A 14,490-nucleotide genomic window follows, 5' to 3' on the forward strand; every position below is an offset into this window, starting at 1 on the left:
AAATGCTAAGTCATTGTTTCTTAACTCTTGCATCGGGTGTGGGAATTCCATTCTTTTTCTTTCATATAGTTTCTATGATCATGTATGAGGTGTGGCCAAGGGCCAAACACCATTTCATTCTAGGTTTTGCATTGTGGCTCCATTTATAGCGTTTTTAGGCATTTTTGGCTGTTGAGAGGTCATATTTTGTATTGGGGTTATTTTGAGGCCGCGGACCATTGGGACGCGTCCTAAATGTCTTTTTACATTTCTGTGCATGTCCACATTTCATCAAACTCTTAAGTTTCAACTTTTGACCTATTTTTGGGTGATTTTATGAAATTTTATGAAAAATTCATCCATGGAAATGTCATTTGAGTTCTTCCTTGTTTTGGCATGTTTTGGATGCTTGAATGGGGCTAGAAAATGTTTTCAAACTTATTCAGAACAGGTAAAATGCTTGTAGAACCTTAGAGATGGCCCAAGTACCTCATATACACATTGCAGCAGTTTTTTCTGCAGCAGCAGATGTGTCGGTCGGCTAATGAGGATCCATCAGCCAGCTGACAAGCCTCGAGGGTCCATTCCAGTAGGTTTTTCTTGAAAAACGGCATTTCGGTCGGCTGAACATTGGGGTTCGGTCGGCTGATGATTAAGGTTTGGTCGGCTGACCCTTGCCTTCGGTCGACCGATCCTCCCTATGACCTTCTCTTTTTAGTTTTCTTGAACAGTTTCCTTGCACCGACTTCAGAAGGACTTATCTTATTCGTTTCTGATTCAAATCTGGTCATTCTTGAGCCTAACTTCAAGAGCTTGAAGTTAGATTTCCAATGGTACCAACCACACATCAAAACTCCAACTGTAGTGAGAGTTATTCTAGTTCTAGTAAGATAGGTTTGTGGTAACTCTTAAACGGAGAAGGCCACTTGTTTTAAATTCATAACCTTTCCGTCCGGACTCCAAATCAGGCGAGTCTTGAGTCTAACTTCGTTCATTTTCATTGTCTTTCCAATGGTGTGCACGGCGGCACCCATTTCAGTGTGAAATGACCATTTTGCCCTTAGTTCATTTCTTTGTGGGTTAGGCATTCTTGCTTAATTGCTTGGCTTACTTGAGTTCCATGACCTCATGGAAGGTTATCAAAGTGTCTTAGAGGTGTGCTGTGTCTTGAGAGACCATTGTCTTGTCTTTTGCTTCCACATCTTGGATCCGATTCGAGTCATCACAGGACACACTAGGTTGAAAAATACAGGGTCGTTACAAAGAGGTTATGAATCCATGACCTTTATAAGAAAAGTAAACACCTAGCATGCTTTTCTGCAAAAGTAAAAATGTAGAAATCATGAAAATTAAATATCATGGATGTATGCAAAGCCGGAATCAAATCCGAACACAAAAAGTGAGGTTATGTAAAGAAAAATGACAAACGAGAAAATGACGAAATAGGGAAAAAGACGAAAAAAAGAAATTCTGAAAAAAGAAAAGAAGGAAAATGACCGAGTCATTACAGTGCATCCAAAACAAAGTCTCCTTACTTGAAAATATCCCAAACAATTAGGGTGAGTAAACAAGTTACTCGTAGAAAGAAGTGCATGCGTATACCCTAAAGTTTCAAGTGTCATGCAAATTCAATATAGATCAATACAAAGGATCATTCCATGTAATGTCTAAGTTGTAAGGTGAACTAAGGGAGTATCTCAAGCTACCTTAAACAAATGAAATGAAATACGCAATATACTATAGCATACTAGGCATAAGTATACTAAACGAAATTGAAGCATATATAAACCATTCACTACTAGTGAACTCGACAAGCTACAACTTCAAAGGTAATGTCAACTTGTAAACGAAAATGAAATCAAATGACGGAATACTCGGACGCCTTCGTGGATCAAACTACGCATGTAGTTATTTTGGGTACAAACCCGCTAGGAGCCACCTAAGTGCTCACTATATGGAAAGAACTCGTATCTTTCGCTCTAGAGCCGTGCTCTAGCTATTCAAAATCAATAAGAAATGCATAACTTAAACAAAAATGATGGTCCAAAGGTTATAATTATACTGTACCCCCTACCTCACTCTAGGATAGCAACCTAGAAGATCCAAGAATAAAGATGGTCCAAGGCCAAAACAAAAATGAAGGTCTTGTTGCAATGTTGTCCCCGACCTTTTCTCCTTCAATGGTAACAACAAAATTCAAAGGGAAGCAAGCCAAAAGAAATAGAGAAGGTAGAAAGGAAAGAAAAGGAAAAATGGTGGAAGGAAGAGGATAGAGAGAGAAAGAGAATGGGTGGATGGGAGAGAAAGAGAGAGTGAAGATCATATTTGTTATCCAATAAATATCTTCAAGAATTCTAAAATCGCAAAGTGACCCCTCCAAAATCCAAGAATCAAATAAAAACTACAAAGTAGAAATATCTTCAAAACGTAATTGTACTTTTGCCTCAAAATAAAATATCTACAAAAGATAATTGCACAAATACCCTCAAGAATAAAAACATCAATCAAACATAAACACACAAATACCCCTAAACAATAAGAGTCGAAAATATATGAAGGAGTATACAACTGCAATACACATCAATGATGATATGGGGGCAAAACATGCAAGTATGGAATGAATGAAGTGTCAAGTGTCATCCCCAAGCACTTGACTCTATCTTAGTCTAAATGGTCTTGGTTTCTAAAACCTATAGAATCCCACTGGTGCAACTATTCTCGGTTTCTAAGACACCGGTTGGAAAAATTTCCCATCGGTGGGACTCGGCAAGGTGGCTCCGATTTTGTGCAGTTTTTATAAGATTTTAACTCCTTTTTTAACTAAACTAATATTCAATAAAGTTTGAAAATACTTTTTCCTACTTTTCTTTGGACCCTTTTATCTATTTAAACTTGGTCTCCAGCTCTATATTGATAAGAAAAACACAATCATTTTTCATTGTTAAATCTTTTAAGAGAGTTATGAGAGAGAGAGAGAGAGAGAGAGAGAGAGAAAATAAATAAATTCATCATCCTTGATATTTCTAATTGTTTTTCATTATTTGAGAGTACACAATTAATAGACGAGAGTGATATTAGGGTGATGTTTTTCTATTGATCAACGTTATATGAACCTCTACGGTTTATCTTGGTCAATCAAAGTAGCGGGATTTTGTTTTCCTTTCAACTTAGTTATTGCAAGGAAGGAGATTCATTCACTACGAAGTGGATAGAGTACGTGTTCATGGAGCATTCATGTTCTTCCTACAACAATCCATTTTCAGGAATTGAGGAGTTAGAGTAGAGTCCGCAACAACTAGACAAGGAGTATCAGGGGTGAGTCTGAGATGTTCAACAACTAGTTCTTAGCATACTGGACTTTGCTTCGAGATAGTGGATTGGTTTCACTAAAGGCGATGAGTTTCTATAATTTTTTCTAGGTTGAGTTTTTCACGTTAAAAAAATTATTTGGTGTCGTCTCTTCCTTTACTTTATTACATTATGTTTATTGCTTTATGTGATTGATTTAAGTTTAATTTGGTGAATCTAAAATTATCTAAAAATCAATCAAACGAGCAAACTAGACCTATGCACACCGTCTAGGTCTTTCGTCCAAGATCAAATCTTCCACACCACTTTTGTAGCGCATAACTCACATAAGTGCTAACAACTTTTGCCTTAAGCAATGAGGGACGTCACAATCAGTACTCCCTCTTGAGACCTAGCATCCTTGTTGGCCTGGGCCTCATGACCTTGAACATGCTTCCCAATTTTTGACTGTAGATTAACTTTGATATCATCTGTCAGGTAAACATAAAAAAACTTTGATACCATATGTCAGACAAACATAAAGTAATATGCTCGTAAAAAAGTACATGGATTCTAATTGTGAACATGTTTCAAAAATTGTGAATACAAATAGCTTGCAAATTAGATAATAAAAATTTAAAATTTAAATGAGTTTAATTTAGAAGAGTAGTTAAATGTTGAGCATTTGTATATTTTACATGCATTAAATGATTCTCAACAAACATTAAAACTGTTAAGATAATATTGCTGGGATCTACACCTTTTCACTTCCAGTTTTTTATTTTAACTTCTCACTGAATACTTTTTCCTTTTTTTTATATTTTTAATTGGGGTCTTCTCCCTGAAGTCTTGTCTATGAGCAATATTTATTTTTTTTTGGATGTCCGTACGTGTAACATGCGGTGACTTTATCCTTCCTGACCAAAAAACTAGGAGGAAGTCAGGCTTCTCTTATTTATTCCTGTAGCAGCATGTTATTAATTTTGGTCTCATTGCGAATAGCGATGGGGTTTACAGCCCCGAGAGTAGCTTCTTTGTATTATGTGGGACCAATTAATTGGTTAAAAAAAAAAAAAAAAAAAGCCCCGAGAGTAGCTTCTTTGTATTATGTGGGACCAATTAATTGGTTAAAAATAAAAAAAAAAAAACCTATTCTTCGCTAATTTCCTGCCTTCTCCACAGTTAAAAAAAAAAAAAAAAAAAAAAAAAAAAAAAATTACACTAACATGAACTTTGTCCTTGTGGTTTTTCAAACCTTAAAATGATTTTTTTTCTTATCTTTCCATCTTTAAATTTCCTTTTAAGTGTATCGTTCCTCTGATTATGATTTCCGCAAAAAGATATGATTGTATTATTATTATTAATACAATATATTTTGATATTTTCTTTATCATATTGAATCTAATCTGTATTCTTATTTATTTATTTATTTATTTATTTTTTGAATGTTGTGCACCAAATACCGACTCAAAATTCAGCAGCATGCATGGATATTTAATTTGTCCTATATATATATATATATATATATATAGATATAAATTTGCCTTTCCCATTGTGAATGTCACTTGTTCATGTCTCATGTGTAATGAATAAAATCTCTGAGGGTTGAAGACCATGTTCTATAGCGGCGATGACAGGAATTCTGAAAATAAATTCTTGAAGTGTTGTTTTTGAATTGTATTCTTAATTTGAATTGTAAGTATGTTATAAAATCAATACGCGTGTTTAAAAATTTTTTTTTTTTGAAAAAAATATCGAAAAACAACAATTAAACAATCAAATCCATAAGTCAAGACATGGAAATCTCCCTCATCAACAACATCACACGCTCATCTACACAAGGCCAAGAGATTGTAAGAAGCATTTAGTCACACCTTTCTCATTCCAAACTAACGCGAATTGATGCTCTATTTGTGGAATGAAATTGACTTGGTGCTCCTAGCTAATTTAATTGTTCACACACACGCACACCTTTTTTAACAGATAACTCTAATGTACTCTTTCATTTCGCTTTCAAAAATTAACTTTGTCATTTTCAATTATTGACTACAAAGTGATAAGTGTACCAAAATAATAATAATAATAAAGTCTCTATATATATCCAAAAAAAAAAAAAAAAATTACTCATTTAACTATGAAACAAAAATGCATAGAAAGTTGTTACCCCATATTCGTGTTAATTGGATTCTGATTGGATTCTGAAATAACAAAATTAACTTTATTATTTAATGTTAAATGAAAATGTTGATAACTATTCTTTTAAAATTTCAAATTTAACCTTCGTAGCTTTCGATTGGGATTACATTTGTAATTTTAAATTAACAAGAGTCGATATTTTAATTTAATATAAAATGATAAGATCAATTTTATCATTTCACAATCTAGTCAATATGGATATGAGATAATATGATAAATTTTGTTAGTTTTAAAAGTTATTTAATTTTATTACGACGCAAGCTTTTAAGATTTTATGCTTGTCTCAAAGCAGAAAATTATAAATGTCTATGAATTTTAATGATGTAAATCTTAATTAAAAAAATTACATATTTAATTTTTAGTTTTGCAGTCTAATGTAAGAAAGACATTGATGTAATTGAAACAACATAAAAAAATAAAAACATGGCGGTTCGGACTTGGAGGCGTCCGAGAGATGCGTGGGGCAGCGAAGGGAAGGACCGTGTAGTGGTGGTGGCGGCTGGTGGACCCCAACGGTATATTGAAATGGGCGCATGCATTCCCAACCAACCAAGGGAGGAAGGAAGGAATCAGTACTCAGTCCACCACCGTCCGATTCTGGCCTACCGTCTTTTGTTGCTTGACGATGATGATGATGTCACTTGTTTTGTTTCACACCACGCCAACCAAATACCATACAAACTCCAAGTGCGTTACACGTTATCATATCATACTTGTCTCACACATAATTAATCCAAGGCATCGACAATAGTCAAAAGTGTAACACTATTCTAAAATGAAAGTGAATTTTGACGTAGATAAATTACATCCGCAGATTTGTTAGTCCCTGTGACTTTAGCATACAAGATTTTGTTTCGGGACCCACCAAATCCCAGATGAATTGACTTTACTATATTTATTATATGTTTTGGAAAATTTAGAAAAATTAATGTAATTTTAATATAGATTATGAATTATGCGAGTCAATATTTATTGTTTTATTTAATTATTTTTTTTATTTTTATTTTAACAGAATGTCAAGATTGGTGACTAACTATTTTTTCACTATCATCTTTTCTTTTCTTTTCTTTTTTTTTTAATTTTTGACAAATAAGATCTGTTAGACGCATGGGGGAAAATAAAGCTTATAATACAAGATGTATAAGGAAACCCTCTGAATAAGGAAAAACCTTGGTTCTTGGTCTCAGCAAATGTAAAGCTCCACTAGTTGTATGCAAGTTACACACTCAGTTGTCTCACACTCTGCACACACTCTTGTACAAGTTGAAACACTAATTTTCACAACATTTACACATATTAACTCAACATAGTACACAACACTCCCCCTATCCTAAGCATCCTTACTTGGACTCTGTAAGTTCTCACAGCTCACCAAATACATAGAAATGAATGTATAACAACTATATTCAAGCTTACACAAATGATAAGAATGGTTGGGTAGCTCAAAACTCCAATATGTGGCCTCTAAACCCCTTTTCTATAGAAATTAGGGTTTGAGGGGAAAAATGGAAAATCCGTATCCCAAAGTTCTGAGATCAATCCCATATCCTTATATCATCATTACAATCATACTTAGATGATAAATAAGACAAGTACAACATGTATATCACAATATCATCTCAATAAGGCATTGACAACAATTATTCTTGAAGAATTGGGGTTTTGGTAAGTTAAAACCAAAGCCAACCAAAGTTCTGCCTAAAATTTAACATCAACAACCTTGATTCATCAATATAAACTTGCTAGCAGGTACATCAAGCATAGTATAGCAAGATATAACTAATCTCTACATGAATCACAAGACTAAACCAAAAAATAGGCCAAAACATAGGTCTGAGTGTAGAAATTCATTTGTAGCAATGTGTAGTTCAAAAACAAGTATTCTGCAAATCCAAATAACTCAAATATACCTAACTCAACCTTCATAAGGCACCACAACAACCTCTAGCTGTAATACCCCTAATTTCTGAAGTTTTATTTAAGTATTTTAATTGCATTTTTATTTAATTATGTGGCTATTTGATTATTTGCTTATATATTTAATTGTGTGTTTATTTGATTATTTGTTTTATTTAATTATTTTATTTGATTTAATTTAAATTCATTGATTTAGCTAATTGTGTACATGCATGTTTTTAATTGATTTCATGTGTGATGTGTTTATTTAATTAAATATTTTTTAAAAAATTCTTAATTGTTTACTTAAATGATTTGTTTATTATATTTTTATTTTATTTTAAAAGGTTATGAATTTGAGTTGTAGTCCTTGGACCAACTAGATGGGTTTTGAACTATTTGGAAGGAATCCTAAATGGGTTGGATATTGACCCATGAGGATTAGTATATATATATAATATTGTGTATATATATATATATTATGTTTTATTATAATAATAATTAATTATATTATAATTAGTTTATTTTAGGTTTTGTCAGACGTGTGTTAGGAATAGGGTTATGTAGTGTATATATATATATATATACACACACACACATATAAAGTGGATCTAGAAAAGAGAAAGAAACATAGATGGGCAAGAGAGAGTGAGAAAAGCGTGGGAGAGAGAGAGAGAGAGAGAGAGAAAGAAAGGAGATCCGTTCGTGGTTAGATCAAATCAGCAAAGTGGACGACAATAACCCGAAGGCTGCTGACGTTAGAGAAGAAGAACAAGGAAGAAGGAGTTTAACTTTCGATCCGAATGCTTAAGGCAAGTCATCAGTTCTACACTTCTTCCTTAGATCTGGGTTCTATATATCTCTAGTATAACTTTAGGAATTGTTAAATGATTAATAAAATCTATGTTCATGTTTAAATTGATATAGAACATAGGCTTTGTAAATAAATGTTCATAATTGTTCATTTTTACATGTTAAATTGTAATGACACAGTAATTTTCCTTCCTTTCATTTTTCTCAAATTTTACGGATAATTTTTTTTCGTTAAATTTTCTTTTACGAGTTTGGCTTCTCGTCGCTTAGTGTCATCTCGAGTGCTCAAAAGTGGTTTCCAAGACTCTTTCTTGTGGATTGACAACTTCCTTGTTAAGACTGCGTCATATCTACTTTTTCATTTTTCGACACTATTCACTTTTCGTCTTTTCCTCGTTCGTCACTTTTTTGGCGTAACCTCACTTTTCGTGTTCGGAGTTGAGTTTTGACTTCATGAGTTTTCATTCTAGTTGATTTCCTCAAAACGCGTAGTTTTACTTTTGGAGAAAAGCTCACCAGTTGTTACTTTCTCCCATAGGGGCGTGAATGAAAGGATTCTTCAGAAATATTGATATTTCTTGGGGTGTTTTTTATAAATATGTTTTGGAGATATTTTGATTAGGGGTTTTTAAGAAAATATCTTTTGGATAATATTTTCATTCTGGGCAGTTTTGCAGTTATCCCTTTTTATAGGGGCAATTGTGCAATTAACGAAAGTTATTGCAAAATGCCTCGTTTTGAGCCTAGATCCTCGTACGGGATTCATTTTCACTTTTCATTGAGTCGCACACTCTTAGAATTTCCTTCCGGCCGTTTTCCTCAGTTTTAGGGTTTTCTAACCTAATTACCGCTGAACTTGTTCGGGGTATATCTTTTTGTACGGGACTTAATTTTTGACGCCGTTTCTTTTATTGTTTACTTTTTTCTCATTTTGGTTCCTTTTTGTTCACGGTGTTTTACCGTTTGAGTGCGTTTGCGCAGATTCCACTTTTTCGGACCCGGTAGGACAAGTTCGAGGCACTTTTTGGGATTTTCTATAAATAAGGGGTTTGGAAAATTAAATCATTTCATTTTCTCTTCTTCTACACTGCTGCAAATCTGATTCTTCAGCTATTCCATGGCTGCCACCCTTTTTTTTTCCAAATTAACCTTCTTCTTTTGAGTTCGGATTTCGAGTTCGGTTTTAGATTTTGGTGGTGCTTCAAGGATAATTGTTGTTTCCCTCATAGTCCCTGACATAACCCCGAAGTATCGTCAGATGTGAAGCTATTTCCTTTAGGTGGCTTTTGAGATTTTCATCTTAAATTGAGGTAGGGATGTTTTAGGTTTCTATATGTGTTGTATTGAATATTTTCCATGCTTATACAACTTGTATGCATGCCTTTGTATTAATTCTAGAATTTAATTTAATTATTTTCTAGGTATAAGATTTAATTTTCATGATTGTATATAGCTTGGAATTAAATTGTGGCATGCTATTAAATTAGGCCTTGATATGTTCATTGACATATATTAAATTGAGAGTATTTGAATAAGTATTGAAACTTTTATTTAATTATTTTCTTGAATGAAAATTTAATTCACATGATTGTAACTAGTATGGAATCAACTTGTAATGTGATATTAAAATAGGCTTTGGTATGTTCTTTAATATATGTAAAATTGAAAACATTTGAAGTTATTTTAAAATCTAGAGAAAATTAATTAATTAGATTAATTTATTTATTTTTAAGTGTTCATTTCACTTAATTAGATTTTTGACTTGATATTGTTGATAAGCTTGGCATGTTCTATCACATATATTAAATAGAGAATATTTGGATAAGTTTTGAGAGTTTTATTTAATTATTTTCTTGAATAAAAATTTAATTCACATAGTTGTAACTAGTATGGAATGAATTTGTAATGTGACATTAAATTAGGCCTCGACATGACCTTTGACATATCTTATTTGTAGAATTTTTGGAGTTGCTTTGTAATCTTGAGAATTTAATTATTTAAGTTAATTAAATTCCCTTTTATGCTTCCATTGAGGTAATTATGCATTGATGTTGAATTTTTGTCTAATTTATAATTTGAAACTTGTTATATGATTACATGATGGTATTTCATGAGTTGAAGTTATGATTTAACTTGTTAGTATACACATTTACTTGTATGACATTTAATATGTCATTGTAGCTTGAATGCCTAGAGCATCTTTTGTGTGTATTCCATGACTTGGTTGTGCTTGGTGATTGATTTTGTGCATTGTGTATATGTGATATACTTGTTGCACAACTTGATGATTTTAGGAAATCTTGTATGGACATTGGATTATGTAATGGCTAGGGCATGGTTCTAGTATGGGGGATGAGAGTTCCCTTTATAACATATAGTGTGTACTGGGTGGTACCTTGAAGGCTAGTAACCCAAAAACACCAATTTAACGGTTTTATTCCAGGTTTAGTTCGCACTAGATAGTACCTTGCGGGCTAGTAACCCGGAATCACTTATTTGGTCATTGAGACCTTATGTTGTAATGACTTGGTCATTTTCTTTCCTTTCCTTTTTCCTCAAATTTTACAGATAAATTTTTTTCCATTGTCTTTTTTTTTCTAAGTTCGGTTTCTCGTTACTCGGTGTCGTCTTGAGTGCTCGGGAATGGTCTATGATACTCTTTCCCTTTGATTGACAACTTCCATAAATGACCGCGTCATTTTCACATTTTTATTTTTTTCGACACTATTCACTTTTCGTCTTTTTCCCCATTCGTCACTTTGTTGGCATAACCTCAATTTTCATGTTCGGAGTTAAGTTTTGACTTCATGAGTTTTCATTCCAGTTGATTTCTTCGAAACACGTAGCTTTACTTTTGGAGAAAAGCTCGCAGGTTGTTTCCTTTTCCTGTAGGGGCGTGGATGAAATGATTTTTCAGAAACATTCTTGTTTCTTGGGGTATTTTTCATAAATATATTTTGAAGATATTTATTTCAGGGGTTTTTAAAAAAATATCTTTTGGAAGGTATTTTCATTCTGGGCCAGTTTTGCAGTTATCACTTTTTGTAGGGCCATTGTGTAATTAATGAAAGTAATTGTAAAATGCCTCGTTTTGAGCCTGAGTCCTCGTACGAGATTCATTTTCACTTTTCATCGAGTCGCGTACCCTTAGAATTGTCTTCTGGTCGTTTACCCCAGTTTTAGGGTTTTTGACCCCAGTTATCGCCGAACTTGTTCGGGGCATATCTTTTTACACGGGGTTCGGTTTTTTATGCTATTTCTTTTATTGCTCATTTTATCTCATTTTGGTTCTTTTTTGTTCACAGTGTTTTACCGTTTGAGCGCATCTGCGCAAATTTCACTTTTTCAGACCCGGCGGGACCCGTTCGGGACACTTTTAGGGTTTTTCTATAAATAGGGGGCTCTAAAATGAAAAGTCAAACTTTCTCATCTCTTTCCCCTCTCTTGGCTGGCAACCATGGCAGCCAAGAGACTGCCACCCTTCTTATTCTTTTTTCGGCCTCTTCCCTTGTGATAAATGTCGTAGTGCCTTAGTGTTTATTGTCGACCTTGACGAGGCCTTCTATTCCAACCGATTGGAATCTCATTTTGGCAATTTTTTGAGTTTGGGTTTGACCTCCTTGGGGTTTAATGTTCACCTAGTTATCCCCGACAAAACCCCGAAGTATCGTCGGATTCGGAGTGGTTTCCATTTGGTGGCTTTTGAAATTTTCATCTCAAATTGAGGTAGCGGATGTTATAGGTCTATATATTTATTGTCTTGAATGTTTTTCAAGCTTATACAACTTGTATGCATATTTTTGTTCATAATTTAGAATTTAATTTAATTATTTTCTTGTGTAAGATTTAATTCACATGATTGTATATATGATGGAATTAAATTGTGGCATACTATTAAATTAGGCCTTTATATGTTTATTAACATATATTAGATTGAGAACATTTGAATAAGTATTGAGACTTTTATTTAATAATTTTCTTTTATGAAAGTTTAATTCACATGGTTGTAACTAGTATGAAATCAATTTGTAATGTGATATTAAACTAGGCCATGGTATGTTCTTTAACCTATGTTAATTTGAGGCCATTTGGAATTATTTTAAAATCTAGAGAAAATTAGTTAATTAGTTTAATTAATTTTATTTTAAGTGTTTTAGTCACTTAATTGAATTTTTATCTTGATAATGTTGATGGCCTTGGCATGTTCTTTAATATATATTAAATTGAGAATATTCGGATAAGTTTTGAAATCTAGGGATTTTAATTAAATTAATTAATTAAAATCTATTTAATGGTTAACTTGATATAATGAAGTATTTGAGTAGATATAACTTGCGTAGAGAAGTTACTTAATTTAGTAGATTACTAAATTCGTGTGATTTCATAGTATTATGAATATATAATGTTTATTGTGCATTATTGTAAGTTAAATTGTTAACTTGTTACTATGTAGTAGTAATATACGATTCTTGTGAATTATCGATATTATTAGCCTTGTGAACTTATTACTATAATGTCGTAGAATCAGTGTTTAAAGTTCACCATAGAAGCATGATTTAAATTGTTAAGTAGATGATATTGTATTGTACATTATATCATAGTAAAGACTTGACATTATATATGCCATTTTACAATTGAAACTCTAAGGCATGGATTATATGGTTTCAACCTACTAGTGCATGAAGGTGGTTTCGTGCATTATTTAATTGCATATAAGTTGTGAACTTATTTATTGATTTTGGAGTTACTTGGGACATTGTTACAAAGACATGGCTAGAGTTTGGCTTTAGTGCGGGAGGTATGAGGTCTCCCCAAATTATAGTGTGCACTAGGGTGGTATTCCCAGTGAGTTAGTGTCCGGTATAACCGTTTAGGTCTTGGTTTTACTCCGAGATTTGATGTCTAAGTCTTCCACTATTTGATTTCGTATTCAATTTTAAGTGGACAACCAATGTTTAATTGTGACTTATGATTTTGGTTATTGGTGATTTAATGTTATTAAGTACATTTATGCATTATGATTTTTAATGAATCATTGTAATTTTGATGTTGTTAAGTACATTTATGCTATAATGTTCAAATGTAGCTTAGGAACGATCCTATAGATTCATTTGGAACATAGACGCTAGGTGGCATGACCCACTTTAGTTGTTTCCGTATTTCAAAGTTTAAGCTAATAACTTTGGTAATCTATATATTGTTGCGTTGTACCTTATGCTTCTATACTGTTTAATTGCATAAAAATGTGATTTATGTTATAAATGTTTTAAGGTAGCTTAGGATGCTACTTGGGTCTCACTCTTGACATAGACATTAGGTGGAATGAATCACAAGGATTAATTTACACAAACTTGTAAAATGTTAGGTCCATGCATGTTCATTCCCTACGAGTAACTTGTTTACTCACCCCAAAGTTATCGAGTTATTTTTCAGGCACGAAGACGTAGTTTCGGGATGCACAATATCCCTAGGTCGTTCTATTGATTTTGAAGTTCTTTTAAATGTATTCATGTTTACATGCAAGTGTAAGCATGTTTAAGTTTTGCCTATCAAGTTGTAATATATAGCTAGGTTCAATATGTCGTTTTTGCCTTATAATGTAATTTTGTGAACCTTGAGGATTGACATGTCTAAATTTGTAAATGAATTATAATAAGGCCCTAGGCCATTTTAGCGCATTTAAAATGCCATATTACACTTGCGTGTATGTTCACATCACCACACAATATCATATAATTTAAATTAATCATGCCATGGGCGATTCAAGTAAGGCTTAAAAAGCCTTTCTTCAGTTTCAAGTTCTGTAGAACTTTCTGCAGAATTTCATGTTATTTCGGTCGATCGAAGCATCATTTCGGCTGACCGATGGCTATTGGAACAGTTGCATTTCAAATTTCAGTAGCCAAAGGTCATTTCGAGCCACAACTGGTCGACCAGTTTGTCATTTCGGCCGACCGAAATGAAGGCTCATTTCTTGGCTCATTTTGGCCGACCGAAATGGAACTGCCTTATAAGTTTTGTTTGGTTGTTGTTTGTTCAGGCTTATACCAATTGGTTTGTTTCCACTCGACTTCGTTAATCTTGTTTGAGCCATTTAATTGTATACGTGGTCTAGTTTGAGCTAGATCTTGTTCCCTTGGTTGTCATTGATGCAATAGGGTACCATTTGACCTTTTCATGCTAACTTTCGCTTCCAGTTATTTCCTTGAGTTCCGTGACTTCATGGAAGGTCACTCTGGTGTTTTAGGGATGATTTATATCTCTAGAGATTTTGGTTTTATCTTTCGCTTCAACATTTCGGATCCGTTACTGGGTCAA

This window comes from Cornus florida, unplaced genomic scaffold (assembly GCF_030987335.1).
Source record: "Cornus florida cultivar Cherokee Brave unplaced genomic scaffold, ASM3098733v1 CherokeeBrave_3.0.0_Hap2_Chr11, whole genome shotgun sequence".
Taxonomy (NCBI): Eukaryota; Viridiplantae; Streptophyta; class Magnoliopsida; order Cornales; family Cornaceae; genus Cornus; species Cornus florida.